General features: G+C 44.9%; 1 long non-coding RNA gene across 1 annotated transcript; it reads left to right on the plus strand.

The window, feature by feature from the left end:
* Window positions 1-15,824: 15,824 nt before the first annotated feature.
* LOC113013399 (uncharacterized) lies at window positions 15,825-19,613 on the plus strand. The gene is made up of 4 exons (XR_003270823.2): window positions 15,825-16,318; window positions 18,324-18,479; window positions 18,932-19,002; window positions 19,415-19,613. It is a non-coding gene; the product is annotated as an uncharacterized LOC113013399 (long non-coding RNA).
* Window positions 19,614-19,990: the final 377 nt, after the last annotated feature.

Consider the following 19,990-nt stretch of genomic DNA (forward strand, 5'->3'; position numbering starts at 1 on the left):
ACTTTCTTCTCAGAAACAAGCTGATGACTGTCAGCTATTACCTGATGGTGATGTTAGCTTTGTGATGTATTAGCAATCACTAACAATGACCTGTGAATGAGACAGGAATTCATGAAACCCATCAGCTGCCTGCAGAGTCGGCGTCAGCAGACGAGCAGATTGGGCACGGGGAACCGTTGCTGGGTTAAACTGGAAGCACCGCACACGATCTAAGTTTAAAAGCTTGTGTGATTATCGGACAAGAGGGATACCAGTGAGGTCACTTTGGATGTTGCCTCGTGGTGATCAGTGAACGAGGCACCAGCCCTCTGATGTATGTCCTCACTCGTCCTCACAAAGCTTCTGCCTCGTCTTTCACTGCTGATCTATTTCGGTGATTTTCCTGCAGCGTGTTTCAGTCTTTATGGTGACAGTTTTAATGTCAAACACCAGTTAAGCAGAGAGACCGTTTAGCAGCGTCTTCACATTTCTCAGTGTGAGCCGCCAGCTGTTTCCAGAAAAATAGCACATTTCTTTAACATGCAGTGGAAGAAGAAAGAAATCCACTCTAACACGTTTGACCTCAGCACAAAAGCAATGAGGAAACTAAGATGTGACTTCAGATGGAGACAGGGAACAGAGTGAACGTACCAGAAAGTCTCTGCCACCCACCCACCATCTTTATTTTAAGCTGACCAGTTTTCAGAGCTCCCCTCATCGGTTTCCTGCTGTCGTTCAGTTTCTGTCTTCCATTAATTATTCAGAAGCAAACGTACGTCACTGCAGTGAATCCAGACTGCAGCGCTGCACACTGACCTGAGGGAGCTAACAGCCTCTTACTGTGCGCTTAAATAGACAGTACCAGTAAAACCAGTTACGTTTACTGGACAGTATACATGTGTGCAGTGAATACATTATTTTATCTGCCAGTTTGACGAAAAGGCACTCAAATACCCATAATGCCTCAGTGATATCCGCAGCAAATGAACCCAGTGTTGATTTTAACTGTTGTTCTGAAGGCTTGACTTCACCTTCTTCTTTCCTTTGTCATTTCTGTGTTTGTGAACTTCCTGCTTCACCTCACTGGTAGCTCTCCAATCACTTCATCTCAGCTGGTTGTCTGTGAACTTCTCATATGTCATGTATGTCTGAAAAATCAACTTTGACCTTTTTGTGATGCAAAGCTTTTTAGACCCGTTCGAGCCAAAGGAGGAATCAGCAGAGGTGAAAGTCTTTAATCTCAACCATATTTCTGGTGTACAGGTAGAAATGATTTTTTAACGATCTCAAACATCCAAAGACACCTTCAGGTCTGCTCCGACGTTCTGCAGAGTCGAGCTGGAAAGGTTAGAGAGGTAACTCTGTGCACACTGAGCAAAAGTTAAGCTCAAACCAACACTGAGGTGATTTTAAACGGTTAGTTAGATGAGAGGAATGAACTCAAAGACCGGCATTAAAGGCATTGTACACTCAGCAGGTAGTTTATTGGAGTAATCAGCCGCAGAGATGCTGATCTGTTCCTCTTTATTTCCTGAATCAGATGAAAGGACTCTGTGCCGGCCCAAAGCAATTATCTTCTATAATCATTTCTGAGCATTGCAAAAGAAAAAAGTGTAACCTCACCACCGAGCAGCAGATGTTCGTGGTCAGGGTCCCCATGGTGTGGATGAAACTAGTAAGACTAAGAAGAATCAGCATTACACCAAGCATGGCAAGTTCTTCTACTTTTCTGAGTACTCAGTACTTACACTTGCCTGTTTCACCATTCACACCAGCACCAGCCTAAGTGCTTCAGTTTTACTTTTATGGCACCAAATCACAACAACAGTTGCCTAAAGGTGCTTTATAATGTAAAGTAAAGCTCCTACAATAATACTGAGAAAACTCCAAGAATCGTATGACCTGCTGTGCACAAGTGCTTTGGCAAGAGTGGGAAGGGAAGACGACCTTTTAACAGGAAGAAACCTCCTGGAGAACCAGGCTCAGGGAGAAGCAGCCAGCTACAGTGACCGGTAGGGGTGAGGGGAGGACGACAGGACAAGGACACACCGTGGATAAGAGCCAGAGATTACTAATAAGTACTGATTAAATGCAGAGAGGTGTATAAACACCACTTAAACTGGTTAAACTGGTCATCTGACACAAAATCTCATGTGATTGTTGGTATTGATGGTCCACGGCCTCTAGCAGGGATCAGCAGGATTCAGTCGTGTTATTGCTGCAGCGCTTGTCGCCTGTTGAGCTGAGAGACTGACACCGACAGACGAGATCGCTCTCAGGCGCCCTGTGGCTGAAACACTTCCTCAGCCAGACTAATGGAGTGGAAACACATCAGACGCAGCAGCTGTCGTCCATTTAACACCCAGCATTCAGCCTGAGGATGGGATCTCGTACCTTGACCAAAAACACGTCACTTCGCCTGAAGATTGAACTTACACCTGTTAGAGAAGAAACAGCAGCTCATCATTCAGTAAGCTGTTCTGATATTCAAGCTGTAAACAGTGAGCAGGATTGGAGATAGCTCAGCCCTCGGTGGAGCTCCTTGCTGCTCCACATCATCTTATCAGATAAAGCTCCGATGTCTCACCTGTTGGCAGTCTGTACCTGTCGGCATCCGTGTCTCCAAGACACAGCTGATCAGCTGTGACACTGATGTTTCAGACTCGCCTCTGTGTGATGTTTCTGCTGGTCAGAGCAGAAAGGAGGCAGCGATCCAGGGAAGGCAAGTCTCATTAACCATGTAGTCAGTCTTAGCTCATCACTCCTCTCCTTTATAAAGAGTGTGCAGGTGTGAGTGAATCTATGGCTACAGGTGTGTGTAATTTGATTTGTTTGCATGGGAATGGTCAGGAATGAATGTGCACGTATACTGAAATTATTCCTTAGACAGCAATGAGGGGTAGCAACATACATGGACTGGAGCTTATATAGTACTTTACTCAATGTGAGAACTCAAAGTACTTATACAACTTGCCTGTTTCACCATTCACACCAGCACTTTTTTGCAGTGCTTTCTATCTAACATTCATACTCTGACAGATACCTTGGAGAGCAACTTGGGGTCAGTGTCTTGCCCAAGGATATTTGGCTTGCAGACCGGAGCAGTCGGGGATAGAACCACCAACCTACCGAGTAGCAAATAATCTGCTCTGCCACGCTCCCCACTGCCTTTCGAGCGTAGAATTTGAGTTATTTATAAATGGACATTTTTTACATTTGGTTTTACTTTTGGATGTTACATTCTAGTTATTCATCTGCCTATAGATCCATCTATATATGCAGTAGTGTCCTAGATGGCACTTGTGAAGGTGTGCAATGTCTACTCAACCTTTCTTCATTTGAGTTTCAGCTGGATTGGAAGAACCACGTGTAATTCACTGTTCAGATAAACATGGCTCCTCTCACGTCTCCTGTGCATAAATTGCTCTGTCTTGAGGAGAAGCCGTGGTTGGTCGTGTTTAGACAGAAGTCTGCAAAATGAAGGAGCCTGCATAGACAACAGCTTGTTCCCAGCAGGACGTAGGGATGCTTACCAAATGTGTTTAAATGTGAAGCCATGGGGTCGTTTACAAGCGACCATGTGACGAGCGTAGAGTGACAGACATGTCGTATGCTGCTGCTGAACGACACCGTGTCACGGCGAGGTGCGCCGCTGTGTTAGTTAGAGCAGGGCCCAAGAGCAGACATAGGCAAGGAGACGCGATATGACTTAACAAAAGGCGAGCCTTTATTATGGCTGATGACAGAAGGCAAAACAAAAGCTAAAACGAGTGCAGACAAGACAACTAAACTGGAAAACAGACTATGAAATCCTATGACACTGAACGCTATACGAGACTATGAAACTGTGATGTAAACTAATACTATGACTGTGACTATGAGAACCGTGATGACTATGACGAGACATAACTGGGAAGGTTACACAGACGATGCGACAGACTGAATGAAACACAGAGACTAAATACACATAAGGGATGATCAAGGGATGTGGCCACACATGGGAGCACGGCTGACACACACGAACCTAATGACAGGACAGGGGAAGTGAAACTAAATACAATGAACACAGAACACTGGACTCTTTCAAAATAAAACAGGAAACATTGAGACGTAGACATGGCACAAGGGGAACCTGATAAACCATGAACTAAACTGGGGGCAATCGTGGCTCAAGAGTTGGGAGTTCGCCTTGTAATCGGAAGGTTGCCGGTTCGAGCCCCGGCTTGGACAGTCTCGGTCGTTGTGTCCTTGGGCAAGACACTTCACCCGTTGCCTACTGGTGGTGGTCAGAGGGCCCGGTGGCGCCAGTGTCCGGCAGCCTCGCCTCTGTCAGTGCGCCCTAGGGCGGCTGTGGCTACAATGTAGCTTGCCATCACCAGTGTGTGAATGGGTGGATGACTGGATATGTAAAGCGCTTTGGGGTCCTTAGGGACTAGTAAAGCGCTATATAAATACAGGCCAGGCCATTTAAACTGCAAACTAGGCCTGACTGAATATCTAGATAACTGAAAAGAAACTGGAATACAGATGAAATAACAAAATAACATGAAACTCAGACACACTGGGTCACATGACCCAGGACCATGACACACCGGGCTGACACCAATCAATACAAAACTTTAACGGGTCATTAAAGTTCGGAGGATTAAATTTAAAAGAAAAATATTTATAGATAAAATCCGTAATGTTACAGCATTTCACTTTTACTGTTATTGTATGTGACCGTGGCAGCATGCAGAGAGCTGCAATAATCATGCTCACTACAGCAATCAGTCAGAATTCATGTACCTGTTGCTCCAATCACGGAGGCTGTTGCATGCTGAGCAGTGACAGCTGAAGTAATGAGGCAGCCTTCCTCCGAGCTGCCCTGCGGCCGACTCAGACAAACAGCTCTTATGACAGCGTAATGAGGCAGCAACGGGATGCTCCGAGGGTCAGCTGCATTTCACCACCATGCACTGATTCGGCTTCATCTGACCAAAACAGGACATCCTGTTGCTCAGGGTAACCGAGAGGAGGAACAAAGATTTCCTATCCTGCCCGAGTCCCCTGAAAGTTTACGTGGAGCAGTTCCACGGTATTGCAGTATTAGTATTAAAATACCACCAGTAATACAAGCAGGTTGAACAACACAATAGAAACACATGCTGGGCTTAGGAGACAGGTCTGCTGTTTGTTACAATTAGTCCTGGACAGCTGTACCTAATAAACTGTCAACAGAGGGCAGTTTTACAGACATTTACAACCAGTGATCGGATGTTAGCCCATTTTGTCTGTCAGTCTAACACTCGATCCAGCAACGCTCTGGTTCCCAAACCACGGCCTCAAACGTGGAAGTGTCACGGCTGCTTCAAGTTCATGTGTAAACCACCCCAGTGTGAGCTGCAAGGCAGCAGAGACACATCCTGGGGCATGCCCTCCACTCCCCACCGTGTCTGTCCTTTAAAAATGATCCATGTCATACTACACAAAATGACTTTACATTGTTTGTAACTGGTTGCTAAAGTAGTTTTCATTGTAAATCTAATGAAACCCACATATGGTTTAATATAAATCTTTGCGTCACAACATCACAGAAAATTAAAAAACAAAATAATTTATCTTTTTTCTGTCAATAAAAGTAAAAAACTGTGGGTATTAATAAATAACCAAAAATAGTCACACACATGCAACAGAAATGAGCCAAAGATGTCACACTACTACTACTACTACTAATAATAATAATAATGTTGCAGCTTTCCCCATGTTTACGTTTTATTTCTCTTCTTTCTTTGTTCCATATTTGTCCGTCTCCCGTGGTGTCATGCTGCCTTAACACAAGACTACCTACTGGCATTACTAGCCCAGGAAATGATGAAACATTCACCTCCCAGCATCTAAAGAGTGACTCGTAAATGAGCTGTACGTGACTCAGAGCCTAAGACAGTGGGGACTTATCTCCGTCTCACTGGATACATTCAAAACACTTCAATATGCAGATGAAAATAAATTCTTGTTAGACAGAACGTGCTGTGCTGGTGTGGATTCTGTCTGATAGAGTCCACATACAAATGAAAAGTCTTCTTTACTCACCAAAGTCATTTATGGAGTTCCACAGGGCTCTGTGCTGAGACCAATGTCATTCATCCCCAAAAGGTCCCACTTTGAACAGTGGTTGTTGATCAATGTCATGACAATTTGCACATGAATGATCAACAAACTGACCTGACAGCACGATGTTCATCAGTTAAACCATGAGACCATGACCAAGTGTGAAACACTGAGCCACCCCCAAATCCAGACATAGCGCCGGACGAAACCTTTGACCCTCAGACACGGAGCGCCAGCACGTTAACAGCACACTGCATAGTGTATATAGAAAAATAATAAAAACAATAATTCCAACTCTAACAGCGCCCAGCCTCTCTGTCTCAGTGTATCTAGTTTTGTCTCATTATGTCAGATTAATCCCAGCTGTGTTTCCCTCCTGTTTCCGATTCCCTCCTTACACCCTTGTGTATTTAAGTCCTGTGTTTTCCTTTGCCCTTTGTTGTGTCGTACCCTCACCATGCTGTGTTTTTCCCTCCGTGTTCTTAGCTGTTTCCTAGTTCACAGTTCCTGGTTTGTTTTGTATTCAAAGTTGTTTACCACCAACATAAAGCTGCCTCTTTTAGTTCATGCATTTGGGTCCTATCCTGCCTGCCACACAGCAGACCTTGACAATAGCCCTTTACTGTCACTCTACATGTACAACGATATTGTGGGTGAGCCACACCAACTGTGCAGAAAAGAATATAAAAAGTAGACAGCAGGAATACATAGAAACACATTAGAGGACACGTTGACTTGGTGTGAGGATTGAGTCCATGGTTGAGTGACCTGAGTGATGGAGGTTACTCAGACCATGGCTCGGATTGGTGGGGGGGGGAAGAAGCTGTTAGTGAGTCTGCAGTCAGCAGGTCAAACAGGTGGTGGGCAGGTGCAGTCCTTTATAGAGAGAAAATCATTTCAGCTTGAAACACTTTAAACCAGCTGTACTTGCGCAGTATTGTTTAATTGCCACACAGGTGGCCCCTGGACCAGCTCGGGGGACCCGGACCCACCTTGTCACCGCCGCCGCTGGATGTGCGGGCAGCCACCGAAACCAACACCTCCCTGTCGCTGGGCCAGGGACTGGGGGTACTGATGGTCAGAGCTGATTCCCTCCCCCTCCTGTGTGGGGCGTAATGCTGCAAGGGAGGTGAACGCACCTGGACGGCATCCGCAATCATGCCTCGCCAGCCTAAAGTCTGCACGGGGTCCTGAATAATGTTGTTGTTGTTGGTGTGTTCGGCTGGCAACTGAAAAGCTGCAGCCGTGACAGTGTAAACAGCAAAAGCATGAAGCCACGGTTGGTCTGTCGTGGATCTTTCACAGTGTACCTGACATGGCTGCTGTGAACTATATTACGGAGTAACTGACAGACCCTTTAGAGCATAGGTGTCGAGCACATGGATGAATGACTCGCTCTCAACGCTGTCACTGATTGAACCAGAGGGTTTTAGCAGTGGAGCTTCTCCCTGGTGATGTGCTGCTGACTCACTGTGCTATTTTCTCATTCAAAGTGTATTTAAAGACCCCCGTATCACAGGAACAATGTGAATCCGATAACACAAAATGAGGCTGAGGCAGACTGCGAACTGTGACGCGTTCCCCTCCTGCTGAAGCCCTAATGTGTGGATATGGTGATGAACATATTAAAATGCATTCAGCTGTGAGAACAAACAAGGAAACTGCTCAAACTATTCTACACAATCAGAATCAAGGCTAAACATCCACAGACTAACGTGACAAACGAAGGTAGCCTCACATTGCCCCGCTTCCTGTTCCTCTGTGGCTCTAACGGGACCAGTCAGACCAGATCAGTTGACCAGCAGGCTCATTTTCTCATGGACTCTAGAGAGAAAGCAGACATGTCTGTATTGGCTTCACTTTTAAGATGTGAATGTTTATTTATTTTTAGAGACTGGATTTAGAGCAGGTTACCTTCTGCTCGACAGGTAAGCATGCAGCACCTGTTGGAGTCTCAGTCAGGCATCAAATCAGCTCGAGGCTTCCAAACCTGCGATGATGACGCCTTTCTCTGTATTTACAGTCCATGCAGAAAGGTCAGGGCTACAGTGGGGTTCAGAAAAACAAAACTCTCGAATGTCTTTTCTGTCTCCGGTTATTATGTAAAGTGCTTTTAGCCGCAGAGACTTAGTGCTGGAGATTAGAAGAGAATAAAAAATGAAAACAGATCTACTTCCTGTGTGTATCATCCAGATGAACCAGCTCCATTGCTCCAGGTAACACCTGGACTGAGATTACTTCAGGAATGAGAGGTGCTGAGAGAAACTACAGTGCTGTCATATGTGACCTCATTAGACGGTTAAAAACTTTTTTTTTCTTTTTTTTTTTGTGTCCCGTTTGGATCTTTAGCCATCAGAATTGTTGTCTTAAGGCCAAGAAAGATGCCAAGTGGATTTATTTTACCAAGTGGATCATCATGGCCTTGCCATATTGGTCCATTTGATTGACCTTTATTATAATTATGAATTTATTTTATTTTCAGTTGCTACAAACGGGACAGACATGACTGGGGGATAGGACAGGGAGAAAGAATGAAAGAAAGAGAGGGAGAGAAAGAAAACCAAAGGGGAGAAGAGACGGTGAGAAGGAGGGGAAGAAAGAAAGAAAAACAAACAAAACACCTGGATCACCTGTATGGAGAAAAAAACAGAAGAGAAAGCAAACAACAAAGAGCAACATAATAAAAAAAACGGCACCATCACAATAAACTAGCTAGCAGTAGATATCAGTAGATACTAAATAATAAACGATATTGTGCAGCACGTAAGATCGACAGCGCACAATGTGCTTTGAGGCAGCAGCCAAGAAAGCTGTAGTCCGCGTCTGTGAATACCCGTGTGTACACCTGTGTGCATACCTGTGTGGATCAGCATGCTTGCATTCCAAAGGTTTCTCCATGTAACGATCTGCTAGAGGGTGTGGGGGGGCCACAGCCCCGTCCACCAGGGTATGAAGCAGGTATGGAGGAGATCCAGGCCCCAGGTATCCAGAGGCCCCAGAGTACGAGGACCCGAGGAGGACCACCAAAGGCAGGGGAACCATGCCACCCTCCTGGGAAGAGCTGAGTAGAGCCCCAAACGAGAGGTCACCCCGCAGCTATGGAGCAGAGGCCAGAGGGGGTTGCAGTGGCGTGCCCGCGGGCTCTGCCGGCAGCCAGCTGTGCCAGAGAGGACCAAGCTTCAGGCCCAGAGGCCAGAGGCCCGAGGGCATCCCACCCCCCGGAAGGAGCCCAGCCGGGCCACAGGCGCCCGGCCCCGCCAATCGGCCACCAGGAGTGAGCCGGTACATACATGAGCGCCCAGCCCCAGACGACAAGGACCACCAACACACCAACGTCTGAGGGCATCAACCACCGGCAGGGAGTGTGGTGAGGGGAGATAGGCCTCCGTACTTTAGAGGGCCTGAGATGTACCCAGAGAGGTTGAGTCTAAGACCCAACCTGACATATAGGCACAGACGAACAGGCACACGCGGACACAAACGTGCATTCCCACCCCATATGCACCACCAAATGCTCGGCACTCACCCAACGTGTAGACAGACACAAATAGACACTGCACAGACAGTCGCACTCCCCAAACATACTCTATATCCCAGGTCCAGGTACCCCCGCCCTCAGAGGGGCAAGCCGCACCTAGACCCAGGAGATGTAACCCTTCTCTCTGGGGTGGAGGCAAGCGGACCACCTCCTTATCTACAGTAGCAGGGAGGCCCCACATCCCAGACCCCAGTCTGACGGCCAGCACCTCCTCCCAGCCCCCCAGCCCTGACGGCTAACAGAACCGGGGTGAGTGAAGACCTCAAACCTCCCTACGCCCGCTCATATGTAGTGTTGCTGTGTGCTGTTCTAAAGTGCATTTAAAACTCAGGAGAGCATGGTACTAGCTTCCTCTCAGAGAGCAGCTTAGAGAGCTTATAGACGGTTAAAAACTTTACTGCATACTAAACTGCAGCTCGGTCTTTTAAAGCGACGGAGACATCCATCCTCGCTGTCAGGTCACTCAAAAACAACAGAAAATCATTCATACAGCATACAGAGCCATAACCAAACAGCCTCTGTGCTGTCATCACGCTTTGCAGCACAATGTAAACACGAACATTACCAGAGTATTTCAGCCATCACAGTCTTCTAAACTATATAGACACAGTGTCAGTGATCCCTGCGTCCATGGCAGGAGCACAGCACCTCCTCCTGCGCCTCCTCCTCTTCTTTGTATTCAAAGACAGAAAGAGTTTTTCCATATTTCCTGTTTACGCATCCTTACTGCCATTAGAAATCAGTCCACAGGAGCACTTGGTCCTCTGATGTTCTCACCTAATAAATCATCCTGTCTTAAGACTGTCACAGCACACCACATGTACACCACATGTACACCACATGTACACTTCTTCGGAGTTTAGCTGCAAACTGGACACATAGTGCTGAACTACAGAGCAGACACTGAGTGACTCACTGCTGCTGAATTATCTCCAGTAATGCTGCTGTGATATGTGATACACGACACCCCTCAGATATCAGCCTTATTTTGCACCGCGATTAATTTCACTCAGTGGTAAAGACTTTAAGAGGGGCACCGAGAGCCTGAGGGCAGGTCAAAGGACCTCAAGGGAGGATATGGAACAAAGGACAAAATGTGACGCAAGGCGAAAAAGCAGAAAACCAAAATGAGCCGTTGGGTCCAGAAACAGCTCAGAGTTAGTAATCCTGCAGGTACAAAACTGCTGTAGTTGAGTGTACATGCCAGGCTACACAAAACGGCTTGCAACCCTATGCAGAGATTTCTGAAAACCAAGATGGCCTGCCCAAGGTACAGAATGACCAAGTTCCATGATTTTGTGTCTTAGTGCCTGTGGTAATGCTATGGCTTCAGTCTTGCCTTTACACTCATAAAGGACACCATTTCTCAGCACATAGGTTGCAGCTGCCAACACATCTACTTTCCCCTGCACCTGTCCATCAACCTCAGACACCTTATCAAACCAGGATTTTAATGTTGGATCTGCCCGCTGAAGTGAAGAGATATCTGGTGGGATAAAAAGTTCCAGAGTGAGGTTGGGACTACGGCTGGGACGACGCGTAAAATACGTCGACGTAAAAAAAATGTGCGTCAATGCGTCACTTTCAAAACAGACATGGCGGCAGTGAGTAGCGGCAACATGAGTGAGGCAGCCGCAGTCAACTTAAATCACTCTACCCGAACACACAGTTCTACAGTATGGAAGGAAGTGATTCAGTCGTTTCCGGGCTTTGTAAGGTGGAAATGTCCTATCATAAAAGCACGACGGCTATGCACCAGCGCATGATTGATGATTGAACTCACACACACAGAAACGTGAGAAACGGCAACAAAATGGATTTTATTTTGTGAATGAAGAGCATTTTTTTGCAGAAAACAAAATTACATTTTGTTTGTTTAAAGACACCATTGCTGCTATTTATTTTAAATGCATTGTTAACTTTTCCTTAATTTTATATATGTTTGCACATTTCATTTCTTATTAAATGCTATCTCTAATATAAGATTGTACTACTACTACAACTTTATTTTGCAATTTTTTTATTAAAAGGTGTTCAAATGAAGAAATTTGTGTTTTTCATTGAGATACATAAATTAGTAAATATGAAATTGCTATACAAGTCAAATAATGGGAAAATAATCGATAATCAAATCAAATCAAAATAGAATCGGATTGAAAAATGAATCGTTGGATTCACCGATTAGGAAAATAATTGTTTTGCCCAGCCCTAGTTGGGACTCTGGTCTACAACCTCTAACCTGGATGAACCCCTAAATTTGTCTCTTCATCTTTGCGCTCGAGATTTAGCTGGGTTTGCTGGGCTTACTTCCAATTCTTCATCATAGAAAGGTAGCTCTTTCAACAGGTCATTTGCACTCTGAGCTCTTGTGGTGATCAAACTGGGGATTGCACTTTCTGGCTGTGCCTGCAGAATAATTTCTTGCTTCTGTAAGTTGTGGTCCTGATCTACAGGGTGGGCCATTTATATGGATATACCGTAATAAAATGGGAATGGTCTGCTTGCTAAGTTTTGTGAAACTGGTTCAGTGTTGGATTTGCCAAAATGTGGACGCAAGAAAACTGTGACTAATGAAGAAACATCAGTGGCTGTCCTAGCTTCATTCAGCAAGAGCCCACAGCGTAGCACTCGCCGCATGTCACTGGAGAGTGGCATTAGTCGAACTTCCCTTCGGCGGATATTAGCTACTCACAAATGGCACCCATACAAACTCCAGCTACTGCAGCATCTCAACGAGGATGACCCAGATCGGCCACAGAATTTGCAGAATGGGCAAAACAAAAACTGGAACAGGACCCTCAGTTCATGCAGAAGATTTTGTTCAGTGATGAGGCAAACTTTTATGTGAATGGTGAACAAACAAAACCACCGCTATTGGACTGACACTAACCCACATTGGATGGATCCGTCCAAGACTGTTGGAACAACAAAAGTGATGGTTTGGTGTGGTATATGGGGCACAACGATAGTGGGTCTATTCTTCATCAATGGAAACCTCAAGGCTGCTGGATATTTGAAATTTCTACATGATGATGTGTTTCCCTCTTTATGCACTGAAGCTGGCACGTTCCCTGAGTTTTTCCAGCAAGATGGTGCACCACCACATTATGGGTGCCAGGTCCGAGCATTCCTAGATGAACAGTTTCCTGGAAAGTGGATTGGTGATTGTGGGCCAGTTAAATGGCCCACAAGGTCTCCCGATCTGACCCCCTTAGACTTTTATCTTTGGGGTCATCTGAAGGCAATTGTCTATGGTGTGAAGATACGAGATGTGCAGCACCTGAAATTACGGATACTGGATGCCTGTGCTGGCATTTCTCCTGCGGTGTTGCTATCAGTGTGTGAAGAGTGGGAGAAGAGGGTTGCATTGACAATCCAACACAATGGGCAGCACATTGAACACATTTTATAAGTGGTCAGAAACTTGTAAATAACTCATGAAAGAATAAAGTTACGTTGAAACCAAGCACACCATTGTTTTTCTTGTGACATTACCAATAAGCTTGATGTGTCACATGGCCCTCTTCTTACTGAAAAAACAAAAGTTGTATCCAAGATGGCCGACTTCTAAATAGCCACCATGGTCACCACCCATCTGGAGGAGTTTGCCCCCTCACATATACTAATGTGCCACAAACAGGACTTTAATATCACCAACCATTCCCATGTTATTACGGTGTATCCATATAAAATCAAATTCAAATTTTATTTGTCACGTACACAGTCATACACAGTACGATATGTAGTGAAATGCTTGGACAACTGCTCGTGACCTAAAGAAAACAAAAAAGGAAAAGGCTATGAATAAGATAGGAAATAAATATGAAAAATTAAAAAGGGTAAATTTAACTAGGAAGGAATAAGATAAAATATATAAATTAAAGTTGAAAATAAAATAACTGTACAACAAAATACACAATATAGAACTATATAAGAATGTATGAAGAAATATAAATAAATATATACACAATAACAGCAGCTGTACAAGTATTAACTGGAAATGAAGAATATAATGTCCAGGGTTGTGTAATCCACATGTGTAAGTGTCTTGTGCAGTGCAAATATGCTTAAAGTGATTTATTTCAGTGACTTGTGATAAAGTGATTAGATTACATGACCATGCAATGTAGTTGTGCAGCAGCCACTAGTGTAAACAAATGTCCAGAATGTCCAGTGTGTGTAAGAACTGTATGTGTGGGTCAGTACTGTGTGGTGGTGTGATTGAGAGACCGTATCGCCTGCGGGAAGAAGCTCCTCCTCAGTCTCTCTGTGTTGGTCTTCAGGGAGCGGAATCGCTTTCCTGACCTCAGCAGAGAGAACAGTCTGTTGTTGGGATGGCTGAGGTCCTTCACCATCTTCCTGGCCTTGGTCCGGCACCGCCTGCTGTAGATTGAGTGCAGGTCAGGGAGCTCGGAGCGGATGGTGCGCTCAGCTGACCGCACAACCCTCTGTAGAGCTCGTCTGTCCTGCATGGTGCTGTTCCCGAACCAGGTTAAGATGTTTCCCGCCAGGATGCTCTCTATGGTGCACGAGTAAAAGTTCCTGAGCACCTTGGAGGGCAGTTGGAAGTCTCTCAAGCGTCTGAGGTGGTAGAGACGCTGTCGGGCCTTTTTCACCACGGTGTTGATGTGACAGGACCATGACAGGTCCTGTGTGATGTGAACTCCGAGGTATTTGAAGCTGTCCACTCTCTCCACTGGGCACTCGTTGATGACGGGGGTCTGGTAGTTCCTCTCCTGCTTAGTGCTGAAGTCCACTATCAGCTCCTTTGTCTTACTGACGTTTAGAAGGAGGTTGTTCCTCTGGCACCAGTTCTCCAGGGTGGGCCATATGTGTTGTTGCTGTGAAGGTTACAGTGATAACATCTAACATCTGATTTTGAACCTGAATGTGACTTTTTAGTGTTCTTACTTTTACCAGAAACAAAATGTCTGCTTGCAGGATAACTTCTACTCTGGTCTATACCACCACTCCTTACACCCCCATCAGACTTACTTTGTCCAGTCACGAAGCTGTCCCGGCCAAAGGCAGTTCCTCTCGATCCTGTTCTGGCAGAGATGAAGATTTCCGCTAGCTGTGAAGCCTCCTCTGCAGATTTGGGGGCACGTTCCCTGATCCACACCTCCAGATCTGGGTGGACAATCCTCAGAAACTGCTCCAAGATCATCAGTTCAGAAATGTCTTTCACTGTAGATTTTTCATTTGTAAAACATATCGTTTAATCGCACACAAAGTTCTCTTGGAGTTTCACCTGGGTGAATATCCAGGGCTCGAAACCTTCTTCTGTATGTGTCAGCAGTTATTTCATATTGAGCAAGAATGGCATCCTTTACTTTATCATAGACTTCCGAATCAGCAATGTCCATATGCACATAAGCACTGCGTGCTTTACCTGTGAGCAGAGGTACGAGTCGAACAGCCCATTCTTCTCTCGGCCAACGGCAGACTTGAGCCATTCTCTCAAAGGTTGTGAGAAAATGCTCAATGTCATCATCTGGAGTGAGTGGCAACAACTTGGGATCTCTCTAGTGAAATGGTTCCTGTCTTGGCAGAGACCACATCAGCTGACCAGTCAGACCAGGCCCCCATCAGGTTCACCTCCCTCCTCATTTTCACCTGAGGTTGAATTTGCTGAAACTGGTGTTGCATACTTTTCCATCTTTGCTCCTGTCGGGCTGATTCTTTGTCCGTTCTCTGGTCTCTTGTTGCTTGAGACTGCATCAACCAGATCTGTCAGTTCATCCAGTCTATCGCCTGGTTTAGCTCCTGGTTTAGCCACTGCATCAGCTGTAGCACCTTCACCATCCTCTGCCAGCTCATTAAAGTCATTTTGCCTTCCACTTCTCATCATCATGTTTACCTCATTTATTAGAGGCAGCAGTCCTGACACCACTTGTCAGTTTTGGCTGGCGGTCATAGGTTCCTTCCAATAATATGACGTGAGACTGGAATAAAATATATCCATGGACTGGCACTTTATTAAAGAAGGCACATGTTAATAGCACAAACACCAACAACCCACTAAAAACAAAATGGCTTCCTTTATACTCTACCATTCAGGTGAGCATCCGGACTAGCCCAGGTATGGGGGTTAACTACTCAAAATGAAAACATAACCTTCCACACAAACAAACATACAATAACATTGGAGCACATAACAAACATATACATATTTCCAACACATACTATAAACACATCAATAACATCAGCTTCAACCATTACTATCTAAATTAAAGCCCTTCTTAACCACACTCCCATAACCTGGCACACTGGTCTGCTCCAGGAGCTCATCAGCAGGTGATTGAGCTGCTTCCACTCTTTTGCTTCACACCCTGCAAGAAGCAACCAGGACATAGTACCGGAAAATGTGATTACTGTGGGGTAGAGGAAACTGTGGAACATGTTATGTTTCAGTGTCCGAGGTATCAGGTTGAGAGGAGACATTTGATTCAAAATCTTAGTAACCTAAAAATCAAACTGGATCTGGTTGATTTGTTGTGAAAGGAATCGGTAAAGTTATCAGGCCTTATTTCAGTTTTTAAAAGAGGGGAACCTGTTTGGAAGGATTTGAGGATTTTTTTTTTTTTTGAGCGTCGTTCCAGACCATACTCCATACCAGTTGGTGGCGGTAATGCACCTTTCAATTGTTTGCCAACCGCCAATACAACTGTAAGAAAGAAAAGAAAGAAAGAAAAGAAGCAACCAGGACAGGTGAGTACTTTCACAAATTGTCGTTTCACATATGTTAAGTAAGTAAAATTTATTTATATAGCATATTTCACAGATAAAAATCACAAAGTGCTTTACAATAATATCAGACATACAAGTTAAAATTAATTAAAAGCCCGTTTGTATAAAAATGTCTTCAGCTGCTTTTTAAAGGAGTCAGTAGAGTCTAGACAGCGTAAAGACAACGGCAGAGAGTCCCACAGCCTCGGTGCCTGAAAAGCCCGATCCCCACGTGTTTTAAACCTGGTACGTGGGACCACCAGTAGTCTCTGACTGGAAGACCTGAGTGCTCGGGATGAAGCATGAGGTTTCAACAGGTCAGAGATATACTGGGGAGCTTCACCGTGCAGAGCTCTAAAAGTTACAACTAAAATTTTAAAATGAACCCTAAAATTTCCAGGCAACCAATGGAGAGAAGCCAAAACTGGAGCAATGTGTGACCTCTTGTTTGTACCAGTTAAAAGTCTTGCCGCTGCATTCTGTACAGACTGAAGGCGATCCAGAGCTGGTTTGTTGAGACACGTAAAAAGACCGTTACAATAATCCAAACGAGAAGAGAGAAAAGCATGAATCATCACCTCAAGTTCTGCCTTTGACACCAGTAGCCTGAGTTTAGAAATGTTTCTTAGATGATAAAAACAGTTCCGGACAAGTTGTTTAGAGTGTTTCTCAAGAGACATCGAACTGTCAAATATAACACCCAAGTTTCTGAGACTCGATTGAAATGAAGGGTCTAAAAAACTGATATGCTGCCTAATTTCTGAGAGCATGTGATCAGGTGCAATAATCAAAGTTTCTGTTTTATCTGCATTTAACTGAAGGAAACTGTCATTTAACCATTGTTTGATTTCTGACAGACAATTATTTAAATAAGACAATTTATACAACTCAGAAGCTTTGAAAGAACAGTACAACTGAATGTCATCAGCATAGACATGATAAGAAATATTATTGTAACGTCTGATAATGTGGCCTAGAGGGAGGATATACAGCAAAAAGAGAATAGGACCTAAAACAGATCCTTGAGGTACCCCAGAAGGCAGAACTGATGTTTCCGACAGCACATGATTTATACAGACAGTAAAGGATCTCTCAGATAGATACGACATAAACCATTTTAAAACAACACCAGTAATCCCAAACAAGTCCTTCAGCCTATTTATCATGATGCTGTGATCAACAGTATCAAAAGCAGAGCTGAGATCCAACATAACCAGAACAGTGTACTCTCCAGAGTCTGCTGCCATCAGAATGTCACTAGACACTTTAAGCAAAGCGGTTTCAGTGGAGTGCAATTTGCGGAAACCAGACTGGAAAATGTCCAGAACATAACATATGTTTAGGTTACCGATAATGATTAAATGTAAGCAGCTCTAACTTCGGCTCTTATCTGACACAGGTAGGATGGCCAGTCCCCTTATCTCTTCACCTTTACATAGTGATGGGCAGATGAAGCTTCATGAAGCACTGAAGCTTTTCATCCAATTGGTTCACCCCAGCGCAAAGCGTCTTGAAGCTTCATTTGCTCTAGTAGGACACCTACTGGACGTAAAAATATTAGTTGGCATGAATTTGAAAAGTGTGGCCTTTTGCACACAGCCAGTAAATGTCAACAACAAAAGGAGTGTGTAAAACATCTATATTGTAGTGATGCCGTATACTGTGTATATTTATACTGGCAGTATGGAAAATGATCATTTGGAAATGCTTAAAATGGAAATGATCATTTACTGTGAGGTGTCGACAGTGGTTGTGCTTTTGTAACGTTGAGGTATGGACAGCTACACACTGAGGCCTCAGTCCTGCCTGTTCACATTTTATTCTGATTTTGGCATAATAATTAGTTACCGTGCTCGTTACCACAATAATAACGTAGTTACTGTAATGCATTACTTAATAACGCGTTAGTCCCTATACTGGTGAACAGATGAGAGAAAGGACCCAAGTGCAGGCACAGACTTTGCTGAGACTGAGCTTTTATTTACAGTTGTGACATACGAGCAAAACAGGAAATGACTGGCGTGGAGCGAACAGAACCTAAAACTGAACACGAACCTGGAACTAGAGACCTGAAAACCTGGAAGCGTGAGGAGACCGAGAGGAGGGGTGACACGGGGCATGACGAAGGGCAAAGGACATCACAGTAAATATACACAGAGGGAAATGAGGAAATGGCACGTGGGGGGAGACACAACTGAACCTAACTGAACATGATGAGACAGGGAGGAAGCAAAACAGAATACACTGACATAAGACATGAACCTTCAAAGTAAAACAGGAAACACGACACACATGCAAAGACACAGACTCAGACTTCACCCTGAGACATGACTGCCTTTGAAACGGCGAGAACATGGGAACCAAAAACTAAGAACTAGAAATCTCAGCAGAAAACAGAAACACGTTAACTAACACAAAAACACTGAGTCATCACACTCAGGACCGTGACACACCTACACTGCCTCATATACACTTTGAATTGTGTTTTTGTGTTTAATGTTTGCTGCCAGTCTCTTAAACAGCAGCGAGTTTGCAGCTGAGAGAAGTTTCACTGGTCTGGAGTTCACTGATTCCTTTATTGCAACCTGTTTTCAGGAGATTCTCTGCTGGGGGGAATGTTTCAGACGTGCAGCTGAATGAGGCGGGGGCTGTGTCGCACGCTCACGGTAATATCCATGTATTAATGAGCCTCTCCTGTCTTAACGTTGTTCTCCTCAGCTCTGCTGCGGAGTCTGTCACACTGCTTCAAACACAGGATACACCTGGATACCTGTTCAGCCAATCACATTCATTCCCTCTGCTCTGATTCCCACGCCTCCTTCATCAGGCTTCATGGATCCAGTTTAAAGCCTCTGATGTGGGAAGGAGGATTTATATGAAGGAAATGAAACACTGTTGAACCATGTGTGGAATAAATAAATAAATGAAATGTGCGTCGCCTTAGAAACAAACAGCAGCACTGAGCACGCTCAGACACAAACTGTGTCTGTTTTACGGCTCTGTGCTAAAATCACCATGTAGTTTCTCATGCTTTTTACAACAATGATGCATTTTGTCTTTTATCTTCTACCTCTATAGATTTTAATCACCCTGTGCCTTTGGAGTGGGTGACACTCAGGGCTCATTTCCTGTGGAAGAAAAATCACATAATCTGTGAAAGGCCCCGTGTTCAGAGGCTGCCAGCCCCGCCCCTTCATGCAGATTAAACGCTGGGTTAATTTAGCAATTCGATAACTGGCTTCCTGTGAACGTTTAGATTTTAAAACTGCAGCCATGTGAGGGCTTCAGAGAAGAATCCCTCCCAGTGTGGAGCTGAAGATCAGGAGTAATCGCACCAGCAAGAGCAGATTAATCGCCGCCCTCGGGCTGCGGGCTGAAGTTTGCTCCATTTTCAGCATCTTCTTCCTGTCACATTAACCCAGGGGTGGCTGTAGCTCAGGTGGCAGAGCAGGTCAGCGTTTAGGGGCAGCGTTTGCAGGGCGGTAACCAGGTAGCTGTCATACGCCACTGTGGCAACTTATCTGGGCCTTGGAACAGGAACATCAGGCCCCCACCCCAGCCTTGCACCCCCCCACAGGTCACAGGAAAGTGCAAGCTTCCTGTGACACCTCCGTGGAAAAGCTGCCTCTCAGAATCTGCAGCATGATTTCGTAT

The sequence above is a fragment of the Astatotilapia calliptera genome, chromosome 20 (genome assembly GCF_964374335.1).
Source record: "Astatotilapia calliptera chromosome 20, fAstCal68.1, whole genome shotgun sequence".
NCBI lineage: Eukaryota > Metazoa > Chordata > Actinopteri > Cichliformes > Cichlidae > Astatotilapia > Astatotilapia calliptera.